The 8,922-nt window shown below is 41.7% G+C and overlaps 1 protein-coding gene across 4 annotated transcripts in view; it reads right to left on the bottom strand.

The window, feature by feature from the left end:
• The window catches only part of FLRT2 (fibronectin leucine rich transmembrane protein 2), a 115,922-nt gene that overhangs the window by 103,677 nt on the left and 3,323 nt on the right, over positions 1-8,922 (bottom strand). The window contains exons 1-3 of one of the 4 annotated variants that reach the window (XR_001514448.1): positions 8,781-8,914; positions 1,593-1,708; positions 922-951 (exon numbers count right to left, since the gene is read on the bottom strand). The exons of 1 other annotated variant lie outside the window; for it this stretch is intronic. The gene's annotated coding sequence lies outside the window, so the exon portion shown is untranslated. Of the gene's footprint in view, positions 1-921; positions 952-1,592; positions 1,709-8,780; positions 8,915-8,922 lie in introns of those variants that run through there. 2 more of the 4 variants (XR_001514449.1, XM_015566153.1) reach the window with 2 other exon arrangements.

Genomic DNA, 8,922 nt, shown 5'->3' with positions numbered 1-8,922 from the left:
AGAGGCAATGTTTTCAAAAAAACCTGCAGTTGTCCACCCTGCATGGCTCAGTAGTTGAGCATCAACCTATGAACCAGGTCACAGTTCGATTCCCAGACAGGGCCCATGCAGGGGTTGCGGGCTGGATCCCCAGTGTGGGGTGTGCAGGAGGCAGCCGCTCAATGATTCTCTCTCATCATTGATGTCTCTCTCTCTCTCTTTTCCTCTCCCTTCCTCTCTGAAATCAATAAAAATATATTTTTTTAAAAAACTAGAATTAAGCAGGACCCAGATGACACCATTTTCTGATTCCCAAACTGACACCTTTCTGTCCACCATCCTTTTTCTCTGTCCCTAATCACAGCATCAGGCTACCCTGTGTACCACCAGCTATGAACTCATTCTGCCCCTGCGTGGAATGCTTATTTCCTTTGCTGTCCTCACATGCTCTGTTACACACATAAATAATGACATTTTATTTTGCAGAAGGGGCTGTATCCTGTTAGTGAACAGGTTCAAGGAGTCAAAACCTTTCTTTGGGATTCCAGAGAAATGACCAAAATAATGTGTAGATGTCTGAGAGAGCAACATAATGGACTCATTATCATTTTGGAATGATTTGCAGTCAACATTTATTAAGCTTCTACTATATGCCAAAACATAAACACTGTACATATCTATCTCCATCCTCAGAAGAACAACTCTGTGAGTAGAAAGTATTTCCTCCAATTTTCTACTTAAGGAGACAAAGGCTAAAAGACATTTAAGAATTTGCCCAAGTAGCCCTAGCTGGTTTGATTCAGTGGACAGAGCGTCGGCCTGAGGACTGAAGGGTCCCGGGTTTGATTCCAGTCAAGGGCACATGCCCGGGTTGTGGGCTCAATCCCCAGTGTTGGGCATGTAGGAAGCAGCTGATCAATGATTTCCTCTCATCATTGATGTTTCTATCTCACTCTTACTCCCCCTTCTTCTCTGAAATAAAAAAATATACATTAAAAAATAATAAATAAAAATTTTGCCCAAGTTTACAAAATTAACAACAGCCAATCTCTTTCCAAATGTAATGCTCATGTATTCCTGTCAGTTATTGGGATTGGCTGCGCTGTTTTCAAACATGTATAAAACTGCAGAGGAATTAGGTTTTGTGTCTCCCTCTCTTCTCACCAACCCGGGTAGACTCAAGTGGATGGATTCTACAGTACCTGTTTGTTTCTCCAGTCTTACTTTAAGCCTGGGACATAGTAAGTGCTAAAAATCAACTTCGAAATGAATGAAAAGGATTTCTTAATGATCTATTGTATGCCTTCTGCCTCTACAAGAATAATATCTCCTTCATGATTACCAAGACAGCCACACAAAAACATATTCCCTCACTGCACTTTGTGCTTTTCTTTATTTAGAGTTTCCCTAGGACCTATGTGGAAAAGAACATCTCCAATTAAAAATAATTGGGGTTATCTCATTATTCCATTATGTTAGGGACCTATGGGCAAAATGAGCACCATCCAGCTGAAGGGTATAACAGTCCGCCCTCCCCTTAGCATCTAAGACTTAGATTTGTGTGTGCGTTTCAAAGATGCGCACATGCACACACTCACTCCCCGCACACATACCTACAGATTCATCTCGTTTTATTAGCAGAACTCTTCAGAGTAGTAGTAAACATTTTTCTTCTTCAGATATCATTATTCTATCATTCAGCACTGCCAGAACAAAAGGTATTCAGATTCTGTGAAAGTAATTTGTCATGTTAAAATATAGTGCTGTGGCCAGATAGTTTATAATGCACTACTAAAATACTAATCCACTTAAAAAAAAGAAAAAACCAAGTGTCAGACCTCTGGCAAATACAAATTAGAAACTGAAAGGAAAATTGTCAGATAGAGACTGTCATACATTCAAATCGCTGATAGAAACATTCCTTCTGACCAAAAGTCATGTAGGAGATGAATTAAGTGAAGCAAGTGTTTAGCATCCGTTTTGATAAAAATCTCTGAACAGAATCATGACCCTAATCACATATTTCATAAATACTCACTTCACTTGGGAGTGTTTTCTGCAGACTTCAATTAAGCAACCTTAAACTATTAAAAATTAACCTTGACAAAGGCCTACCTGTATACAAATTAGGAAAATAAAACCAACACAGTCACTCTCAGAACATTTAAATTTAAAAGCGTCTCAGATTGGACAATTATAAAAATAACAACTGAACATAGTATGAAGAAATAAATTGTAAAGACTGTCCCACAAAGGTTTTGTGACACTAACAAAGTCAAAAAAAGGCCAAACTTTGGAGATTATGTTGGTGTCAGAATAAATCAAGTCTTTTCATTTATTGGTAATGGGCCCAGGAGGTCTGCCAAACTACTGAAAAGACAGTCTTGTGCCCTAACCTGCCTTCTATTGCAAAAGAGGTCTTAAAAAATCATCATATATCCTATTAATGACTGTGTTTTTGCAAAAGGTAACTTGAATGGCTAGAGTATAAGGGGAGCCAGAAGGGGAAATGACTTTATTTCAGGGAATGTTGATGGTTTCTTCCCAAAAAGATCTTCAGTGGAATCCATGTGTGATAAATTCAGTGTCCAACATCAAGCCAAGCTGTCAGGAGAGGCAAGCTTGGCCCTGGCACCCAGCTCACCCCATTTACCCTTGATCCTTGAAAAGAAGACTTGTATCAAAGTGGGGCAAACTTTAAAAAGCAGACAACGTACCATTAAATGAACGAAAGGAGTGAAGAAGAGGGCCATCACACTTTACCAGTTGGGTGATGTCCCATAGAACCCAGAAAAAGGCTCCTGAAAGGCAGGGCACTCTGCCTTGGTTACTATTTTATTCATACAAAACCTGGAATTAGCCCTAGCACAGGACAGTCATGAAGTGATAAACGGTATCAATTTGAATAATGCCTCTTTATGGGAATATAAAACTGTACTGTTATCAAGGTATTTTCACACACATTAATCTTATCTGACCCTGGAACAACCCTGTTGAACTCTGCAGAGAGGAAATTAAGTCTCCAAGAGACTGAGTGATTCGTCCAAGGTCATAAATGTAGAAAGGAGAGTGCTGACATGAGAATGCGAGTTTCCATTATAGAAATACATCCTTTCTTTCCCCCAAAACAACCTTCCCACTGCTCATTCCTATTGCTCAATTAAGGTCCCAAGTCTCAATGCCTACATCATAAAATTATCCTCCTCCAGAACAGGCAAACTTGCATCTTATATCATATTGGAGAGGGTGAAATCTTACTATTTAAATCTAAATATTTATAGAATTATGTATTTTTTTTTACTCTTTTAATAAAAAAAATCCAACTTTGATCATTTTGGGTTGCTTTGTAAAGAAGGAAACTTCTATGTAATAAAATGTAATGCCCATCATTTGGTATAATGTCAAATGGTTTCAAGGAGAACTTTCCATAGCTGTAGGTAGCCTTCAACCTCTTTCTGGCTCCAATTACCCAATGAGGAGCTAGGTGAGTAGGGCTTTCTATACCAATTCCCAGAGGCAAGGGTTGAGGAATAAATGATATCCTCTATGTGAGAATTGGAAAATGCAAGGGAGGAGGTACATAAATGCTAGGTATGAATGTGTTTTAAAAATAGTTTCCTTCCTCAAGGCCTACACAGAATTTCCTGGAACCTCTATGCCGAATGCTTAAGCAATTTACTCTCCTATATTTCATTTCCTCTTTATCTGATATCTATGAGGAATATTAATATTTTCTGCATTAGTTCCTTCTCCAAAATAATTGAGAACCCTAACTCTGGAGCAAAGTGGGAGAGAAAACTATCCCAGAGGCTATTTTGACACCAGATTTCATGAAAGTGATGCCCATAGGCAGCTGAGGCTAAGAGTGACACCAACACGTGGACCTATTTCTGGACTGATATGAGTCTAATGTTTTCCATTCAGCCACATGACCTCTGGTGACTTCAATGGGCAATAAATTTGTGAACCAATTTTAGGAGCCACTCTTGAAAACGGTTTCAGTGTTCTGAGGCCTAATAGCATCTATGAACTTTGGTACCTGATATTTTTCGATGGTTTGAAATCCAAAGCCCTAAGGTTCTTAAATGGTTCAAATAGAAGATTCTTTTATCTGTGTCTTGAAAGCTCTAATAAAGAGAACTGAAATATAACGCATGACCTGGGACCTGGGGGGAAAGGGGACCTTTTGCCAAGTTTCTTGTACATTCTCTTAAAAGCAACCAGGGAAGAAAGTGAGAAAAACAGCTCAGTTTTAATGAGTGGCTAATGGCTAGAAACACCAGATATTTTTTTCTGAATGCTTCAAAAAAAAAAAAAAAAAAAAGGTTTGGAACTTTAACCATTAACCTTCCAGAAAATGTGCGCCCTTATTACAGGCAGAATAACTGACCAGTGTGTGATGACCATGAATGTGGCCTTTTGACTTCCCAAATTATGCAAGGATATTTTCTTTGACCTTCTCTTATTACAGAACGGTAAAAATGACACTGCTTTGTTCAGGCGACTCGGGACACAGGGTGCTGCGCGCTTCTGCAGAAACACATCCCACATTAAATTAAGGTAGAGGCGGTATTTGAAAAATAAATAAATAATGGAGTTCCAATTCACTGCAAATGGTGCAGGAGGCCAGTGAGTGGGAAGCCTGGAAGAGAAGGACTTCTTTTAAAAAGATGTTTTACAGGACCTTTTCTGCATCATTAACTCTTCTGGAATCCTGAACATAACATGATGAATTTCCCGAAAGAAGTAGCTACTGTTGAATTTTGAATCACTTCAAAGACCCACAGTAGAAGAAATCAAAGAAAACCAAAAAAGACCAGTAGATGCGAAAGTCGCCAAGGGGTGGGGGGGGTGGGGGGGGCGGGAGTCCATGAAGGTTCTAACAGATTTTGACCATGTACTGAAAATACCACTGATTATTTTGCTAATACAGTGTTTTACTGTTCCATGCGGCTGAAATAAGTCTCTGTATTCATCGGAACACAGGATATTTTTATTACAATATTTGTGTCATAGTTCTTTAAAAAGGAACATATTTTAAAGCCTTGAAAAGAATCTCTGTCTTAAAATGGTTCTTGATGTATATGTATGTGAGTGTGTGTGTTTTCCTCTACACAGATACTTAATTGGAGCTCACATTGATGGAAAAAAGTAAAGAAAAAAAAATACTGATAACTTACTCCAATCCCCAACACGTAGCTTTTAGAAAAAAAAATAATTTAAAATAAGCAAAGCAATTTGGAAGGTGGAGAAAAAGAAAACTGGCTGGGGTAGTATAACGATTGTTTAACTTTAATAATAATAATTGGCCTTTTAAAAATGTCTTTTGCACAAAACCTGCCCAAGGGAAAAGAAAAAAAAAAAACACCTAAAAATCCCATATCCCCAAATACCACTACATCAAAAACCATCTGGAAAATGTCTGATAATGGTATCCGCCCTCCTAAGAAATTCAGCAAACTTTGTCTTCCATTACCATTAGAATAATCAACTCAAACTGAAATTTCAACTTGAAAACCCTGAGAAGACAAAGCTGGATTCAGAATCAGATTTTGAAAGTCTCCTTAAAATACCATCTGTTTATAGACATCCTTCTCACACCAGACTCGCCCTTGATCTTTCCATAAGTTCACAGCTGAATTTAAAGACATACACACACTGCTACTATGAAGTCTAGTCACCACATACATGTTCTGGGCTTGAATCAAGTTTCCCTTGTTATGTAAGCACTTAGGGGCAATAAAATTTCACTGACATGTAGAAGCTTTGTGAGTCTCAAAACATTAGTCTACCTGACTGTACAACCCCTTTGTTGGCAGTGGATAACACTGCTGTTTTATTTATGTTGATCATATTGTCAATGCTCCATGGAAGAGCCGTTTAGTAGCCTATTACCCTGTAACATTTTTATTGCTGTTGTTAAATATCATTACTTGCACTGAACTCTGTATTCGAAAAATCAAGTTTGAAAATTGGAATATCTGGGAAGAACTACAGGCTGTTGGTTTTCTCCCCGTCACACAATCTGTAGATTCTGATGAGAAGAAAGAAAAACAATGAGTATTCACATCTCACAGACAGAGGTCACTAATGGACTAAATTTGAATCACTGTGGCAGTAACCACAAAGTTATTAAAGTAATCTAGTGAAAAATGGACGTGCATTGAAATTAAAGTAAAAATACCAAAAGATGATTATCCAGGAAGGTCTGACCTGAATGGAAAATAAAATGACATCACCTTGACCTTTTTTGGAATCTTTGAAACAGAGAGAGAGCAAAACTAAGAGCCCCTGGCACCCTGGCTTGCTTTTTCACTTCAGACACTCCTGATCTTAGAAGCAGCAATTCTTCTTTTCAGAACACAAAGCTGAAGACTCAAACTAGATCACAAGTTCACACGGAGTCTCCACAGTTCAAGGCTTCTGGACTCGCACCTACTTGAGCCTTTCTTGAAACCTCAGCTTCAAACTGGGAAGATGTAAGGTTGCTTTAAGGAGCTATGTCTACATCCTAAATCAAACTCTCCAGCAGGCCAGAATATAAATGGAACAGGCATCAGAAGAGCTTCCAATTAGATCCAGCCGGGCCAAGTCAAACTCAGATAAGATCACATCATCTGAAATGCAGCATACAGAAAAAAAAAAAAAAAAAAACAACCATGACTGTCTTGGGAACTAACTCCAAGGCGCCCAGCGTGGTGTCATTTGGGAATCTATTTTCTTCTGTCCAAAGCAGCCCCTGAAATTTGTAAAACTGCAATGAAACTAGTGAAGTGTTAAGAGGGGTATTTAAAAAAAAAAGGCATTCTTTCCATGCTAGGTTTGTAATAGGTTCTGCCACAGTACAGCAAGCCCAGGTCTTTTCCACAGTGCCTTGTATCCCCTGGCACTGACATGGAATGCTGTTTGAAATTTCATCTCCAACCTCCTCCAGTCAGATATTTGCGACTCAACATGACAGTATGGTGTTGCACTGTCATCTGTGGTTGTTAGACACCCTTAAATGGCTTAACCCTATCCTGTGCGGGGCTTTTGAGCAGGGGAGGAAGAAAAGTGTGCTCTGGAGAGCAGTCACATTGTGGGGAAATTAGCAACTTTCCATGGTGCATGCATTACCCACGGATTTATTCTCTTCTAATACGGTGGCCTGTCCATCTTAGGGATCTGATGCATGTTGCTTAGTGATTAAAAAAAAAAAGCCCAGTTCTAACACTTTATATGCTGAACTAAATTTTTACATGCATGCTGCAGCCACCAAATATATCCCTGGACAAATGCCACGCTGCATGCTGTTCACCTCATGTTTGGGGGATCCTGTCACTGGAGATTTAATAAGGTCACACGGACAATATCTTCCCGATATGGAAGCTAGCCTTCATATTAGCTGTTGGCTGGGAGAAGTTAGACATAATAAATTTAGCAATAAGCCCAAGAGCCGGTGGCCATGCCCCGAAGCTCCCTGAAACCCTGTGTGATGAAAGAGCCTCCCAGCTGAGCGGGGAGCAATAGATCCCATTTGGAAGAGGCTTTGCATAGCAAATGCAGCCTGTAAAGAAATCTAATCAGCACCTTGCACTCCTGGGCGAGCATTTACACGGATTTGTGCCTTGCCCTTGATTAGCTTACTGTAAGCTTTACCAGGGGAGTCCCTCCACTGAAATTAATCAAAAGCTCTCGGAAACTGATTTCCATTTACAAGAGAAGGCACCATGAGTTTCCAGGTGAGTTCATAACGATGCTAATTTAAAAATAAAATAAAGATAATAACAAAAAACGAGAGCAGCGGCAAACCTGGAGCCACTTGGAAACTCAAAACTCCACTGGGGGGAGAGGGGATGTTGGGGAACCCGGGGCTGGAATCCTTTCGCTCTCAGAGTGAAAGGCAGAGCTATTTTCTTAGCCTAAGTGAGGCTGCGGTTCCGGATGTCTCTCAGCTGCCCCCTCCTCAGTGTACACTCGAGACCACTCAGCGCCCCCCCCCACCCACCAGGGAAGAAACCAGCCTAGGACGTGACTACCCACCATAGACTGCTTTTTAATTTAAAAGTTTTAATTTCAGATCATCCTTTGTGGTTACTTTGGGTCTCTGAGTTTGCCAGGCCGCCACGCAGGCCTTTCCTGAGCTAGTCAGGTTAGCATGTGGCCCCTTTTCATCCACATGGGTTACTTCCATCCCACACTCTGGATATACTTTAAGTGTTTCTTCCCTCCCTTCAATCCAGATGTGACTTCTAAAGTTCCTGTTTTATGATGCCATAAGCTGAATGGTAGGAGGAGACCCCCCCTCCCAGGATGTCAAAAGGGGGGAGGATAAATGTTCCCCCTTCCTTAAAATTTTCACACAGCCCCCCATTGCTTTCCTGCACCAGCTAAACGCGGCAAGGGAGTGCGAATGGGCGCTTGCTTTTTTTAATACGCTCAACGAGAGTGAGAGGGTCAAGGTGGGAGTGAGTGCGATCCATCATCATTTCCCCTGATTGAAGAATACTGAGAGCCTCTTTATCCACCGCGTTCTAAATTCCCAAGGAGCTACACGACCGGGCACCAGCTGGAGCCGCGGGTTCTGATCCCTTCCCGGGGGAGACTCGCCTCGCTCCCCAGCTGCCCCCCGGACGCCCAGAAGCGCCACGGGCCCTCCACGGCGACTGCAGATCTCCGGGCGCTGGGTGCCCACGCCCGGGATGGGATCTGGAACTTCGCCTCCCACTTACTTTCAGCCAGAGCGGGCGAGCGACAGAAAAGGCGCTGGGAGGGAGCCGGAGCCCGGCGGAGGGAGGGGGGGGGGGGGGGGTCCCCGTTACCTGCCAAGGTTTCCGAGGTATCCTTCCGGCCTGCTGGTAATCCCGCTCAGCGCCACGTCCTCCCCGAGATCCAAACTTTTGCCTGGTCCTCCGGCTGGAGGCGGCGACGACCGTGGCGGCTGCGGGAGCCCGGCCCTGTCCC

Source organism: Myotis davidii, unplaced genomic scaffold (genome assembly GCF_000327345.1).
Source record: "Myotis davidii unplaced genomic scaffold, ASM32734v1 scaffold442, whole genome shotgun sequence".
In the NCBI taxonomy this organism is placed as follows: domain Eukaryota; kingdom Metazoa; phylum Chordata; class Mammalia; order Chiroptera; family Vespertilionidae; genus Myotis; species Myotis davidii.
This window is presented reverse-complemented; position numbering and strand designations above follow the sequence as displayed.